Source organism: Balaenoptera borealis (genome assembly GCF_965194805.1).
Source record: "Balaenoptera borealis genome assembly, chromosome: 3".
In the NCBI taxonomy this organism is placed as follows: domain Eukaryota; kingdom Metazoa; phylum Chordata; class Mammalia; order Artiodactyla; family Balaenopteridae; genus Balaenoptera; species Balaenoptera borealis.
In genome coordinates this window covers 43,333,964-43,350,658 of record NC_138866.1, presented here as the reverse complement: position 1 = coordinate 43,350,658, position 16,695 = coordinate 43,333,964, and the positions used below count along the sequence as shown (strand labels likewise).

The 16,695-nt window shown below is 42.8% G+C and overlaps 2 long non-coding RNA genes across 2 annotated transcripts in view; one reads left to right on the top strand and one right to left on the bottom strand.

The window, feature by feature from the left end:
- Positions 1 to 10,056, bottom strand: part of LOC309626221 — a 397,593-nt gene extending 387,537 nt beyond the window's left edge. Inside the window, exon 1 of the long non-coding RNA XR_014243043.1 lies at positions 8,819 to 10,056. This is a non-coding gene — a long non-coding RNA (uncharacterized lncRNA). The remainder of the gene's footprint in view (positions 1 to 8,818) is intronic.
- LOC309626218 lies at positions 1,287 to 11,848 on the top strand. The gene is made up of 2 exons (XR_014243040.1): positions 1,287 to 5,572; positions 10,044 to 11,848. It is a non-coding gene; the product is annotated as an uncharacterized lncRNA (long non-coding RNA).
- Positions 11,849 to 16,695: the final 4,847 nt, after the last annotated feature.

The following is a 16,695-nucleotide window of genomic DNA, read 5'->3' as shown; positions in this document are numbered from 1 at the left end:
ATCCTATCTGATGGTAAACTAGCATTGCAATGATTACATGTATCTTTTTGTCATTTTCTCATAAAACATCTTACTCTTGAACGGTGTAATTGGCCTCTTACTAATGTTAATGATTAAATCGGCATAAATGTAACACACTACTTTAAATGGAAGGCATGTTTGCAATCTCCAGGGTCTTGAATGTATGCTTTACAGCATGGTCATTATATTCATTATGTGTGTGTATGCTGCATGCACATATACATATATATTATATAGGGTCTATACATATTATGGTAACAGAAAGCACAGATTTCATAAGTGGGTCATTGAGTGTGATAGTCAGCAGAGATGCTCTTACTTTCAACTTTGCTTCATGGACCCACATACTCTAGATATGGGAGATAAAGTACCACATATCAGCCAGTGGCTTAATGCATGTACCACTTCCCAGAAGACAGTGCTCCAACCATGCAAGATGTTGTCCCCAGCTAACCAACACCTTAGCTAAGGCTTCAATAAGCTGTTTCACCATTTAATCCAGCAGGCTAGTGCTGGGTGATGAAGTACATGGTAATCCTTTGGTCATGAGTCTATTTTCACAGCTTTTTAAAAATATTTATTTATTTATCTATTTGGCTGCGCCAGGTCTTAGTTGCAGCACATGGGATCTTCGTTGCGGCATGCGGGCTCTTAGTTGCGGCATGCAAACTCTTAGTTGCAGCATGCATGTGGGATCTAGTTTCCTGACCAGGGATTGAACCCAGGCCCCCTGCATTGGGACCACGGAGTCTTAACCACTGAACCACCAGGGAAGTCCAGCTTTTTTTTTTTTTTTTTTCTGCCATAAAATGGGTCCCTTGGCCCAAGGCAATTGGTGGGAGATATAATGTCGATGGAACAGATGGTAGTGTTAGTGGAGGTGCTGTAGGCAGGCAAGGCAAACTCCAGTAAGGATGAACGGCGACCCCCTCCCAGGTGTAAGGGGTCAGATGTAGTCAGCCTACCACTCTGGCTGGCTGGCTTCCCTGAGGAATGGTGGCAGGTTGAGGGCACAGTGTCCATCTCTGCTGCTGGCAGCGGTGGCAGGAGCTGGCTCAGACTTAAAGAGAGGGATCCACGGTATTGGGTCCACGCACAGCCTCAATCCCTTCTATCGAATACTATGATCACTATATTCATGGGTTATTAAGCAAGCATCAAGATGGCTAAGGAGAGAGTCTGGCCGACATCCACAAGATGGGTCAAACTCTTCACCTGTTTGTTAAGAGCCTCTTCAGGAGGTCATTCACATGAGACTCAAAAGTACACGTAATTTGTGCCACTCCCACTGGGTCCTACATACCCCTTCCCCTGACTTCCTTGTCATCAGTCTTTCAGTTCTGTTCCTTCTAGACCCCCTCGTTAACCAGTCAAATTATTTACCATTGACCAGGGGCCCATGTACCATACCATATACATCCATCAAGCCACTTCTCACTCCACACAGAGTGGACAATTCATGTGTAATTAGGAGGCCATAACTAATATGCCTCCTCCTTCTCCTCTACCACCCATTTTCAATTTCTGCTGGTCTAGGTGGCTTGCCTTGTGGGGTGATTCAGACTCTCATCTCTAAGGGACTTGAGTCCCTGGTTACCATGCCCTTCTCAGGCCATGGCTACTGTACTTATCCATTTATTGTTAAAATTGGACATGGAAGCACCAAGAAACACACCAGTGGGTATACTGGACACCAACCATATTCTTCCCTGTCCCCACTGTAGCAGCAGCCCTACCTGCTCCTGGTAATTAACCACCTCATAGCTCCCTGAGAGTCAGATCGCTCCTGGTACCACTCCAACCTTGCCATTAATTGTAGTAATTGCACCTACCTTGCTTCTGATGTTTAAAGACTGATGACTACAATCCCCTTTGTTCTCAGAGAGCCCAATTCTGTAACAGCATCTGCACCACCATTCCTGACCTGAGCTGAGGAAGAAGACAGCTACCACCGAGCTTCTCAATAATGTTGGTGCCACTTACCTTCCTGCAGAAGGCTGAATACTTGGTTAGTAAGAGTTTTTAGACTTATGTAGTATATCCATTTTATCATGCCCACTTTTTTGTGCCTTTCGATCCTTTCCTGTACCATCTGCCATAGCAGTTCTGGTACTTTCTCTTCACTTAGTGTGGCCATCGTTTTTTCTAAGCTACTAGGAGCATTCCTAGCACTATATTAGCACAATCTCTGGGGTCTTTTATAGTCTATTAAATCCCATTTCATAAACTCTCCTTTATTCAATTTCATGTTCTACCCTCTTTACTCAGTATCAGTCCCAAGCATACTCCCCTGGCCATAGCTCCTTCTGTATTTAGTCTCCCCTACTTCCCCAGCCTAGCATATCCCTAGCCAGACTATGCTGAGATTTGATCTTTGTTATTGGTCTGGTTATTTGGAAGGGAGATGGAGCTCAGGGAGGGTGGCAAGAGACAGCATAGTTTTTTAAAGTACTTGCATGATTTGAGTCTTCGGCATGCTGTTCAAGGGGTTCCGTTATATTCTGACAAGGAGAAGGGCCCCCTTCTGCAGGCCCAGTGGCTTCAGGAAATTTAGGAGTTCAAAGTTTTCAAATACATATACCTAGATAGCCCCATCTCAAATCACAGGGTCCACCCTGAGGTTGGCGTGAAGCTCCACTACTTTTACAATTAAGTTCTGAGTCTGGTCCTTCATCTGTCTGCACTTTGGCTGCAAGACATCAGGGAATACTTAAATGCTACCAAGCAGGTCCTCTAGCTTTCACATTTTGCCTTGAATTGGTTATTAATCACAGGAACCTAACTTCTTCTCTCTTCAAGTAATCAGTGGCACTCAACAGTGGCCACACAGTTCCATTGTCCTCATAGAATAATTCCTCTCACACCTCTTATACAATGGAGATATTGCACCAGACAGTGCATCCCCTTCCACTGGTCTCCCATCCCAGTTTACCACTGGTGAAAGTTTCAACAACCGCACTGTGACAGAATGCTAGGGGCTAACCATATTCCACCTACTCTCAGTGATAGAGTTATTGGTAGCTGGTTGGTGAGTGATCCAGCAGCAAAGTCCAATTTTAGAGTCAATCTGGTTCCTAGGACACTTGTGGGACCAACTGTGTTAGACTGGGTTCCCTGGAAACACACTCTGAGTGAAAAGTTGCAGAAGGTTTATTGGGGAGTACTATTAGGAGATACATCTGAGAGAAACAAAAGGGAAAGGATTGGGCAAAGGATGAAACTGATCCACAATACAATTGTCACTGAGGCCTCAGTTGATTCAACAGAGAGCTCTAGAACCAGGATGGCTCATGAGACTAGTCAAAAATTAAGGCAATGGGGCCAGGCCTTTGTACCTGCACATGTTCAGTTATTATCCAGAGGCCAATGGGGAAGGGTCATATCCTTGGGTGAGGCATTTCCTGGGGATAGACACATCTGTGACCTGTTAACCACCAATATTCCCAGCAGCAGCGTGCACTGGCCTTGGAAAAGTGATCTGAGCAGAGAACCACTGTATCCACTACAGACAGTTAAGAGTTTCTACCTGATCTCTGCTATTCCCCAATCCCATTATCCCCAAAGATAGTAGGGAACTCAATTCCAAGCCTGAATCCTCCTCTCTGAATCTCAGAATACAATAGCCATACAATACAGCCACTAACAAGTTTATCAAAAATGAGAGTGCCTCCCTCACCTGTGAATCCGTTACTAAAACTAAAACTAAAAGTGTCCTCTAGACTCTCCCAGGGAATATAGTCAGCTGACAGGCAAGTACTTGGCATAATATTGAGTCCTGAGTAACAGGATGAAAATCCCCATGTCAATAACTTTAGCCTTTTATTCCACCCCCTATTCTAAAACCCTCAAGATCTTTTCTACTTGTATTCTCCCCTTTTCTGCCAATACATAGTAGCGAGAACTTACTATTCCTCTGCAAAGCTTATAGAAGCTAAGCTAATGGGAAATTTATCAAGACCAGGAATCAGTCATGAGAAACTGAGGCAAGAGCATAGTCACTGGAATTGCAAACAATGTAGAGATTTGGTCACAAGAAAAAGGTAGGAGCAGAAGCTGAAGAGTGGTCAAATTTTCACCATTCAGGGGAGGGAACAACTAAAATATGTCATCACCCCAAAATAACCTTCTTTCAGTGTTTGCAAAGGCTCACTTTTACTGAATGTTCTCCTTAGCCCTAGTCCCCCTGACATCTTTTCAGCTCTATCACCAAGCAGAAGTTCATTCAGTGTGAATCAAGTACAAGGTAAGAGCTGGCATAGCAGCAAGAGTGACTTCAGATGCTGGGCTAAAGTTCCTTAATTTTCCTCGACTCAGAATTGGATTGGTTCAAGAATGAAAGGATGGACTGAGCCGAGAGGTGAGGGGACTTAGAGGCATTATACAGAATGGTTAAAAACCTGGAATGGGAAATAAGATACAGCCTCCATTCAAATCTCAGCTACTCTACTCAGCACTTGAGTGTCCTTGAGGAAGTTACTGAGCTTGCTAAATTTCAACTAACTACTCATGTGTAAATTGGTGATGATAACACCAACCTCAGTGGGTTGCAGTGAGGACTAAATGAAGTGTTACATTTGGAGTGCTTAGACTCATGCCCAGTGCATAACTAGTGCTCAGTAACAGCAATAGTAACAGCAGAGTAGTTGTTGTTCTTACTATTAGGGGTTAGAATGGAGGAGGTTGGGAGCAGAGAACCAAGCTGTTAATTATAAATATTGCCAAGAGAACTGTAGTCTCTGGCCGATGCAACAGGGGAATTCACAGGCCAATGCCTAGGGAACTTGGGTGAAGCTATAAATACCCCAGAGGCCTGGGCAATCTTGACAGCCCCCTAGCAGAAGACAGAGCATGGCGGCAGAGCAATGAGCACACCATACCACAAAGCAGATACCAGGAATCCTAGAAAAGCAACTTAAATGCTATGAACAGTAGTCCCTATAAATTTTAAAATATATGCAAAATTGGCAGGGGGTAGGTGAAATAGTATTTGGGAGTGTAAATTGATATAATCCATTGGAAAGCAGTTGGGTAATCTTAAATGTCTTAAATGTCGTAAAATGCTCATGACCCAACAATCCACTTCTGAAAACCTAAGGAAATAATCCCAAATATGGCAAGATCTGTACATGTAAAAATTAATTCTGTCATATTCATATCAATTATTTATAAGAGCAAAGCATCAGAGGGAAACTAATGTCCAACATAAGGAAATAGTTATGAAAATAATAATACAGATTATATGAAATATTACACATTCATTTAACATATGTATCGAGTGTTTATAATAAAATTAAAATATACTTTTCATAATAAAAAATAGAACACAAAAACTGGTGCATATGTTATGATGATGACTATATAAAAAAGAAACAAAACTTTATTTTTTTAATTTTTATTTTATATTGGAGTATAGTTGATTAGCAATGTTGTGTTAATTTCAGGTGTACAGCAAAGTGATTCAGTTACACATATGCATGTATTTATTCTTTCTCAAATTCTTTTCCCGTTTAGGTTATTACAGAATATTGAGCAGAGTTCCCTGTGCTATATGGTAAGTCCTTGTTGGTTACCTATTTTAAATATAGCAGTGTGTACATGTCAATCCCAAACTCCCGATCTATCCCTCCCATCCCCCCATCCCTCCCCCCGGTAATCATAAGTTTGTTCTCTACTCTGAAAAACAAAACTTTAGTCAAAAAAATCCTGAAAGGGAAATCCACATCCTGTGAACCTTCTCTCTAGGCCCACTAGATGCATGGCGGAAAAACAGATGCAGGTGAAGGATTCATTCTGAAACCAGAATGGAAAATACGTCTCTTCTTTTCCCCCAACACCAAAGGATGGATGGTGGTTGCATAGAGAATTCTAAAGACCTGGGTCTGGTTCAGCTGGAAAGAGGATCAAGATTGATTGATAATGTCTGCCATGGGCAAATTCAGGGACAGTAGCAACAATTGCTCTAAATATTTGGCAACGTTGGATATGAAATTTGGGTAACTGAGTGAAGTTGTTGTACAGGAGATCCCTTCGTTGAGATTCCTCAGTGTCAGTTCATCACCTTCTACCTACCTACCTCTCAGGGTAGAAGATTCCTTCACAGAATTAGCGAGGGATATGTTTGGGAGGAACTGGGAGCATAAAGGAAGTTTCAGAGCCCCTCAAAAGTCACAACACAACTGCTTACTTCATAGACTTGGTCCACAGGCTACCCAAACAGAACACCATGATTACTGATTTCTCACTCAGCCCAGCATCCCAAAAGAAAAGTAGATAAAAGCCATTTCACACAACAGTTCTGAAGAAGCAATTTGCTTGTAAAGATTATACCTGGAGTCTATCAAATTACAGGTGTATCTGTATATCAGGTTTCACTGCCTCCTGACCAGGAAGTAGTCAGCCTGTACACCTGACCCAACCTGAGAGTTTCTGAAAGTAAAACATAGAGCCCTCTAGCATCACTCAAATTATTCACATGTCAACGATATTTTCACCACTCTAGTCAGCAACAAGTTACTCAACTGAGTATAAATTTTTCCCTCTAAGTTCAGTTAAAGGTTAATTTCTTCAAAGGAAACTGTCAAACCTCATGAGAGACCTTAAGTCAGAGTCACTTAGCCTCACCCAGATTCCTGACCTACAGATACTGTGTGATAATAAATGTTCATTGTTCTAAGCGACTAAATTTTGGGGTGATATGCAGCAATAGACATCTGTATTTTTAGGAAAGTTTTAATAGAGAATTAGACATTTTTAAAAGATTGATTTTGAGTTTTTAAGGGAGCATCTTTCAGTTTTAGATATCTAAATAAATCATCTCTTAAGAATTCTGTCTAGCTTATCTAACCTTTATATCAAAATTGGTCAACAGTACTATTTCAATCAAAAATATTTATTGAGGGACTTCCCTGGTGGTCCAGTAGTTAAGAATCTGCCTTCCAATGCAGGGGATTCAGGTTCGATTCCTGGTCGGGGAACTAAGATCCCACATGCCGTGGGGCAACTAAGCCCATGCGCCACGACTACTGAGCCCTCACACTCTAGAGCCCACGTGCCACAACTAGAGAACCCACATGCTGCAACTACTGAGCCCGCTCACACTAGAGCCGCGTGCCACAACTAGAGAGCTCACGTGCTGCAACTACTGAGCCTGCGTGCCCTGGAGCCCATGCTCCGTAACTAGAGAGAAGCCCGCGTGCCGCAATGAAGAGCCTGTGCACCGCAAAAAAGATCCCACGTGCCGCAACGAAGATTCTGCGTGCCGCAACTAAGACCCAATGCAGCCAAATAAATAAATAAAACATTTTTTTTAAAAAAGGAAACTGTCAAAACCTGACATCATGTGTGGTTTGCAATGTGGTGGTAACATTGAACGTGGAAACGTGCTCCCCTCACTAAGTTTTCAGGTTATGGTGGAACCAACACGTGTTTGAGTTCCAAGCGAAAGTTGGCCTGTGGCAACTTGCTTGGGAAGCGAGGCTCACCCCAGCAGGCAAAACACAACAAACAAATGTGGTTTAAAATAATTAGTTCCCATGCAGAGCGATCCCTGCAGTGTTTTGTTAGACGAGATGTTTGAAGCTTTCTTCTGCATAAAGAAATGGGCTGAAGGGCAGGGAGAGTAGGCTTGAGATACAGGTTGAGAAAAGAGGCTGGAATTTTTCCGACATATTATAAAGCAGAGCTAAGAAAACAAAAGTTGGTCTCAAGGTCCCAAACACACTGAAAGGCCATATGAAGCCAAAATTTCCTGTGAATAATTAAAAGTTTTGCTCCATCCAAGTGTCTTTTAGTGATCCAACCATCTTCCATTTCAGTTGAAAATTATGTTTTATTTGCTAGTGCTCTCCAATTGGGAAAGCTTGCAGTGATCTTTCTTACTAAAGTCAGTGCTTATTTTGATACTAAGGACAAATAAAGTTTTGGTAGAAGTTTCCACAGGCCAGGAGATTTGGGGGGATGTTAGCTTTTGCCCATTGAGCTTATTTGCCAGAACCACTTGGATGGGTGGAACAGCCAAAGCAGCCAAGAGTATTTTGGCCTCACAATAGATTTTAACCAAGAGCTGTCAGTCCTAAACACATTCAAAATTAGAATATGAAGTGAGGGTGTATCTAGAGAATTGTAATAATCCAAATATGTTTCAGGTTTGTAGAAGATACTTATTTTAAAGGCAATGATGTAAGTTTAATTTCAGATTCCCTAAGAAAACAAGGTCTCAAGGCATTTTTTGCTTTTACTATTTACAAAATAGGCAGCTCTGAAGGGAGGAGTGCCATTCTTTGATGCATCCCAACCTGGATCTATTTGATGATCGTGTTGAAAATTGTTAGCATTCAAACATACTTATTGTATAGAAACCAAATTAATCTAGGTCTTGCCTCATTTAATAGAGCTTGGAAGCCCTGATGCCCATTCAATTAATTAATAATGGAAGAGGAGTCTAAATATCAGCCATTCCTAAAAGCTCTTCAGCATGATGAGCTCAGGAAGATAAGCATTTCATTAGTGCAATGACCACTTGCATCTAATTCTTTGATGTGCCCTAGATAAGCAACTCTAAATGTAATTACAAGGGCATTCTTGGGAGATGGTTGCCAGCTGTCATAAAGAGAAATGATTCTCATGATTTTTTTAATTCTAATAACTTAATTCAAATAGGTTCCTATAGAACTGACTGCATTTTCACATATAAAAATATTTAGAAACCAATTAGCAGCAATTGTGCATCTGATAAATTTCTTGAACTACTCTACTGCCCAGAGGTTAAAGTATTTAGGACTTCATGTACCATCAAAACTGCTCTTGGGGGCTTCCCTGCTGGCGCAGTGGTTGAGAGTCTGCCTGCCAATGCAGGGGACACGGGTTCGAGCCCTGGTCTGGGAAGATCCCACATGCCGCGGAGCAGCTGGGCCCATGAGCCACAATTGCTGAGCCTGCGCGTCTGGAGCCTGTGCTCCGCAACAAGAGAGGCCACGATAGTGAGAGGCCCGCGCACCGCGATGAAGAGTGGCCCCCACTTGCCACAACTAGAGAAAGCCCTCACATAGAAACGAAGTAACAACACAGCCTAAATAAATAAATAAATAAATAAATAAATAAATAAATAAATAAAAAACTGCTCTTGGGGAATTCCTTCTATGATAATAGAACATTTCACCAAACTTGGAATAATGGAGAACATAAAAGCCCATTCTCCATTCCAAGCCATCTGCCTCCCACAAGAGTTTCTAGCTTTAGAACACCTCCAATAGTGAGCAGCTCCTAAGATAACCTATTCTATTGTGGAGAGTTTTAGTCTTAAAAAAATTTTTTTACATATATTAAATCCAAACCTTCTTCCTTATAATTGCCACCAATTTATTTATGCACTGTCTTCTGGAATCACATTGAAGGAGCCTATTAAAATTTGCTTTTCCCAGGATAATCATCCACAATATCTTCAACATTTTCTCATAGTTTCTCTTTTCAAGACCCCCTATTCCCATAACTCTCTTTTAGGTTCAAACCCCAGCTTCCCCACTCCCTTAGCTGGCTGACCTTTGTACCATAATGAGTGTCATTTTAAGTAACAGATTGTTCATCAATTTTTTCAAGTGGCAACCATAATAGCAACAACTTAAAAGGTTGTCCTAAGTACTAAATAAAGTATCAAATGTAGTATATGCTTAATAAATGTTTGTTTTCCCTTTTTATCTTTAAGTGAGGTTCTCATACCAAATGAGATGAAATAGATCGTTTGGGGGCACTTCTTCTATTAACGTAATATATAGGTTGGTGTTTCCTGTAGCTATGTCACACTGATGACTAATGTTGCATGCTATGGACTGAACTGTGTCCCTCCAAAAATCATATATTGAAGGCTTCACCCCCCCAGTGTGACTATATTTGAAGAGATAATGAATGTTAAATGAGGTTACAGGGGTTGGGCCCTAATGTGATAGGATTGGTGTCTTTATGAGAAGAGGAAGTCAGACCACCGCTCTCTCTCTCTCTCTCTCTCTTGCTCCTTCTCCATGCCACAGAGGAATGGCAATGTGAGGATGCAATGAGAAGGTGGCCACATGCAAGCCAGGAAGAAAGGCCTCACCAGAAACTGAGTTTGCTGGCACCGTGATTATGGACTTCCAACCTTCAGAACTGTGAGAAAATAAATGTCATTTAAGCCACCCCGTCTGTGGTATTTTGATATGGCAGCCTGAACAGACTAATATATGATGCCTACCGTCAATCAAAATCTCTACATTTCTCCCTTCATATGCTGCTGTCAAGCTATGTCTAACATACCTAATGGTATGTGAGAAAGAGCAAAGTGCTCAACACTACCTTTTCAATGATTCATGAATAATTTTTTCAGCCAAAAGTAACAGAGTCTTACCCAGTACCTATGCCAGCTCATCAGGTTACAGTGGTAGAATCATACAGTTATGAAAATTTGGAGCCACATCGGCTCATCTCCAGACCTCTGTAACTGCTCCATTTCTCCCACTCTTTTTTCTCAATAATCATCATAGCAGCCATTGCTAGGCACCACACTAAGTGTTTTACATTGATTAACTAACAATCTTTTTGTGCCTCAGTTTTCTCACCTATAAAATGTGGATGATAATAATAATCCCTACCTTATAAGGTTGTTGTAAAGATTAAGTAAGGTGGCCAAGGTCACATAACTTCTAAGTGGCAGAGTCCAGATTCAAGCTAGCTATGGGACCCTGAGCAAGTGACTGGACCTCTTGTGCCTCGGTCTTCTTACCTGTAAAATGAGGACAATAATGGTACTTACCACATAGGGCTAGTTCAAGGATTAGATTACTTAATACATGTGAAATGTCTGGAGCTCGCATACTGTCCCATAAATCACCAAATTCAGGTCTGGTCCCAAGGTCTAGGATAGAGCTGTCAGCTACATGAGGGCAGGAAACCGACTGTGTCTTATTCACTGGTCTATTCCCTGCTGCTAGTGCAGTACCTGACACGCAAGAGTCATTCAATGGGTATTTGTGGAATGAGCCAGGGGCAGGTACCAAATAGTTAAAAGTGATGGAAGAAAGGTCAAGAATAGGAAAACAGAAACCAGGAAGAGTCCTGGAGATGTTCCTTTTATCTCCACCCACTATGTCTCCAGTTTTTCTCATTTCTTATTTTCTGTATACAGGCAAAGGGTATTTGAGAAAACCCTCCCTTACCTGGGAGGAGCAGCAAGTGTCCCAGCCACATACACCCACGCCTTCCCAAACCTCCTTTCAAAGCACACTGCCTAGCACTTGGTCTTCCCTGTTGAACGGTTAAGTGTCTTACTTATCTTGTTCACTCACCATTGGTCTCCAGTGCCTTGCACATGGAAGTGGCTCAATAAATATCTGTGAAAGAAAGAAATGAAGGAAGGAGGGAGAGGGTTGGAGGAGAAAGGGAGCTAGAGTGAGAAGAAGAGAAGGAGGGAAACAACAAAAGGTCTCTGGGAAATTTTGTCCAGGAGGTGGGGTGCTCTGATGGAAAAAGCAAGAAAGAGAATGACCTAGAGAGCAGAGCTATTGGTACATAATTAATCTAGGCTGGGAGACCTTCTTTACTGCAAACAGCGACCTGTTCTTTAGAGTCATCTCAATATCATAGGTTTCAGCTTATCACAGCCAATGTTTGATCTCCCTTCCAATCTGACAATGATCATGTTCCTTGATCCAGGAGAGAACAAAAAATGCACAGGACTAATGACAGAACACAGGAGATCAACTCTGGAATCCAGGAGGAAAGTCCTATCGGAGTGCAGAGGTGGGGAAGAGGTCTGTATGCTGGGGAAGTCAAGGGAGTCTCCACAAAGGAGGGTGGAAAAGCTAGCCCAAGAAGAGGTGATGACAAAAGGCAAGAAAAGATGAGGGAACAGGGACCTCGTCAGCCTCACAGAGAATGACACCTAAGGACAACTTGATAATTGTGAAAATGAAACAATGACATTGATAATGGCTAACATGGGGCACTTACTTTGAGCCAGGAATTGTGCTAAGTGTCTGACAATATATTAACATCCATAAGTATACACTGTAACTATAAGTATGTGTATATATGTATATATACCTGTATAGAATACAACTATTACTGTCACCATTTTACAAGAAGGAGCTCTGTCAGAGGGGTGAGCTAATTTGCCTACAATGACTGTATAAATGGTAGAACCAGGATGAGGCTGTGGACCCAGGACCCAAGCAGTCTGGCAGACAAAGATTGTCCTGGAAGAGCACAGATTCTGAAGACAGCTATGTTGCGAAATACAAAACTTCAAGGCCTGAGGGATTACACTGGGAAGCTGGTAGGAGCAGGCGAAGTTGCTCCCAGAAAATAGAGATAAGAGGGGGTGGATGAAAAGGAGGAGGTCAGATTTACTGAGCATCCACCTGACCTCACACCCCATGTTCCTTCCACTACATTGTGACACAGAGACAGAACTTATTAGAATCCCCCTCCTTCTCCCCAGGTTGAGGACGTTTCTCAATCATATGCCCATTTATCTAGAGAGAAAGAGTCACACAAAGAAAGCAGTGTACAACTGTGGAGCTGCCCAGAGGCACTGTCCCATCTGCTCGCACAGCAGAGCCACCACTGCCTCACACGTGTGCAATGAGAAGTCTGAGGTTAAGCCTCTTTTTCCCTTGAATCCCTTTGGCTGGTCATAGCTCTGTTCTACAGCACTGGTCCTGCTCTCTTCTCCAATAACAAACTGATGAATGTAACCAGACAGAAGAACTTACGTGGATAGCACCAACCTTTCGGGTAAGATTTATCTTCAAAAAATTGTAAAGCTTGTGGGATAGCGTCATGGAGTTTGGGGATGGTGAGGCCTGAACAAGGATCTGTAGTGGACTCCATGATGTGCCAGCCCACATCCTCCTTCTGGACTGAAGAACTGAGTCCCCCAGTTGCTGGGACACAGTGTCCTCTGGGAATATCCTGGCTGAAGAGAGCTCTACCTGGGCAGCACATACCCAGTGACTGACCGATGTGCGGTTCAAAGGCCCTGCCCCATCGAGGGGAAACTCTGAAGGACCAGCCTCACTCCAGAGCTCCCTGAAGGCCAACTGAGACCTCGACTGAGTCTGTATCACAGCTCAGCTTCACCCTCTGCACAACCCTTGCCCTTCCCTTCCTCAGTTTTTAATCCCAAGAGCTCTCCTAATAAACATCCGGCATGCTAATCTCCATTTCAGATTCCGCTTCCCAGGGAACTCCACTGTGACAGGATCTGATCAGGTCACCTGTAGAGGACAGAAGATATGCTCTAGTTGCCTCTCTACTCACTCACCACCCGTGAAAAGCAGTGCATTTCCAAAGTGTGTTTCAGAAGAAATATTTGAGCGCTGGAGGAAAACCTAATTGCTAGCCTATCTCATTAGGAACTATATCTCACTTTTCTTTTTCTCCATGTCCCTGGTTCTCTTGCCTTTTCATTCTATTACACTGTGAGTTGCTCAAGGGTAGGGCCATCTCTGTACACCTTTGTGGCACCCCTGGTGCCTTGCAGAGATCATGAAGTGCTCAATACCAGACTTAATGCCTGTCCTCTCCTCTCATACTGAGGAGAGTCCCAAATGCATTCATGTCTTATTCCTGCTACTTTCCAGCAGTTCCTCATAAATGAATTATGGGCTAAGGTGATTTGGGGGTGAATCATATGTTAATCATTTATGTATATGTTTCATTATTAAACCCAGACTTTCTACGCCACTGCTCTAGAAATCTTGGGACAGGGATTAATGTGTAGTAGGTTGAATTGTGGCCCTAAACAGGTATGCCCACTTCCAAATCCCCAGAACCTATAAATGTTACCTTATTTGGAAAAAGGATCCGTGCAGATGTACTTAAGTTAAAGATGTTGAGATGAGATGATCCTGGATTACCAGGGTGGACCCTAAATCGAATGACAAGTGCCCCATAAGAGACAAAAAAAGAGAAGTCACAGAGAGACAGAAGAGGAGGCGGCAATGTAATGGGGAGGGGGCGGCAGAGACTGGAATGATACAGCTGTAAGCCAAGATGCTTGGGGCAAGCAGAAGCTGGAAAAGGCTAGGGACAGAATCTCCCTAGAGCCCTCGATTTCAGACCTCTTGCCTTCGGAACTGTGAGAGAATAAATTTCTGTGGTTTTATGCCACCAGCTTGTGGTGACTTGTTATAGCACTCCTGGAAAACTAATACTTCTGGGAACTGGAAAATCCAGAGACGGTTCTACCTCTACAGTAAGATCTATGTGTTGGGACTTGGATTTCTACTCCAGCCATTCCCAGACACCACCTTGTGTCTTCCCCTTTGCAGACGACCTCAGCAGCATGCTCATAGGGAGGGCATTGAGGTCACCCAGTAAATTTGTAGCTGCTTCTGATTCCTGTGGCACAGTGTTGGCCAAACCAGGGCCTAAAAAAAGGCCAGAGCACTAGACACCCCAGAGGAGGGAGACAGAGCTTCATTTGGGTGAATTTTCCAACACTTAAAGATTTTATTGAATTAATAATCCAACTGCTCAAAAAAACCAAAACAAACCTCAAGAAAAGGCAGTACTGGGACTTCTCTGGTGGTGCAGTGGTTAAGAATCCACCTGCCAATGCAGGGGACACGGGTTCAACCCCTGGTCCAGGAAGATCCCTCATGTCGTGAAGCAACTAAGCCCATGTGCCACAACGACTGAGCCTGCTCTCTAGAGGCCACGAGCCACAACTACTGAGCCCCTGCGTGCCACTACTACTGAACCCACGTGCCTAGAGCCTGTGCTCCACAACAAAGACAAGCCACCGCTATGAGAAGCCTGCGCACTGCAACGAAGAGTAGCCCCCGCTCACCGCCAACTAGAGAAAGCCAGCGAGCAGTAATGAAGACGCAATGCAACGCAACCAAAAATAAATAAATAAATAAATTTATAAATAAATAATAATGCTTTAAAAAGAAAGAAAAAGGTAGTACTATCAGATAATGAATCATAGGCCTTGCTGGAGTGGAAAGGAATTTTTAACAATCATAAACCAACCTTTATTTTTGATGAGAAAATTGAGGTGGCAATGTCTTGATGGCCTATGGCCATATACCTAGTTGGAGCAGAGCCTGAAGCAGAACCCAGAAGCAGGAATTCTAGCCCAACATTCTTCACCATACTAATGTATAATCCTGGAACCTCTTTTTTTGGTCATCTTAACATTTCTAAATTACCACAGAGGATTACTTATCTATGTATTTCAAATGAGCTATATAAAAGTAAAATATTAGTCTTGATTTTGAAAATAGCTGTGTTTCGGATAGATATTAAGAATTCCACACCAGTTTGCATCCTGGTGACATTCAGCTAGATGGAAACAGAAGCAACAGACAAAAGGAAGGCTTAAGAACTGACCTCCCAGCTGCATGGGAAAATGGCTTTGAGACGGTTAACCCCAGCTAGGAAGAGCCCAGGGAAGCAGCATGTCTACACCCTACCCATACATATTCAGATGCTTTGTCAAAAAAGCCCAGTGCTGGAGGATTTCAATTAACAAAGTGGCATGGTTTACCTGATAAAATGCTCCCTGTGTGAGTGTAATTACATATTTATACCCCACAGAGATTTTTTAATTTCTGTTTGGTTTGTTTGCCTTGAAAGTGTTTGTCACTGGGAGTGTTCTTGATGTGCAATTTAAAAGCAGTGTTGGCCAACTGTGTGGCTTGTTTTCATTTTAGATTCATTACAGTTTGAAGATGATGCTTTTCCCCTTGTCTACACACAACAGTGATACTTCCACAAGAAGACAATGCATCAAGGAACAGGAAAAGCATTAAAGGAACACTGTCAAGTACCTGTCTTCTGGTTCTCCCCTAGTAGTTTTCTCTTTTTTTAACCCACCAGCGGCTATTAATTGAATCTAAAATGCATGACAATAGGTTTTCTTCTTTGAAACAAGTTTGCTTGTTTCCCGTCATCTGTTCTTAAAGCTTTTCCTTCACTCCTACCCCATCAATATAGCAAATAAAGCTGAAAGAACCACAGTCCTTTCCATAGTTCTCCAGCCCTCCATTCCCTGATGAATACACAAACACGCAGATACAGATTGCTGATTAATTGGAGTTGCTTTCATTCCATCACTAAGCAGCAGAGCCCCTGCTATGTGCCAGGGACCACTGTTCAGCTTTGGATATTCAGAGATAAGTCTTGGTCCCTGACCTCACGGGGCTATATGCTAGCAGAGAAGCCAGGCATGGAGAGAAGCAACTATAGCCTAGTATAGCAAGTGCTGTCAACAAGGTGTGTGTGAGGCACCGTGGAGACAGAAATCAGTTCTGCCCAAGGCAGGCTTCATGGAGGAGGAGGTGGCTCTTAAAGAGATCGCCTCGCAGACATGCAAGTTCACCAATTGCTCAGACCAGAGATAAAGCCCTAATAAGACCAACATGGTCCCCGAATTCGTTCTGCTAGGAGGGAGCAAACACTAAGGAAGAGAACAAAGAGGATTTTTCATTGCAAATAATCGTGATCAGTGCTGTAAAGGGACTAATGATAGAGATGACATAAGGAAGGGAACTCCTTTACATGGCTGGTCAGAGAAGGCCTCTCTAAGGAGGTGACATTTGAGTTGACACATGAAGGATGACAAGGAGCTCATCATGTGCAAAGTTAAGGGGAGGGCAAGTGCCAGGCCCAGAGAGGGGCTGGAACAGGCAAGGAGCA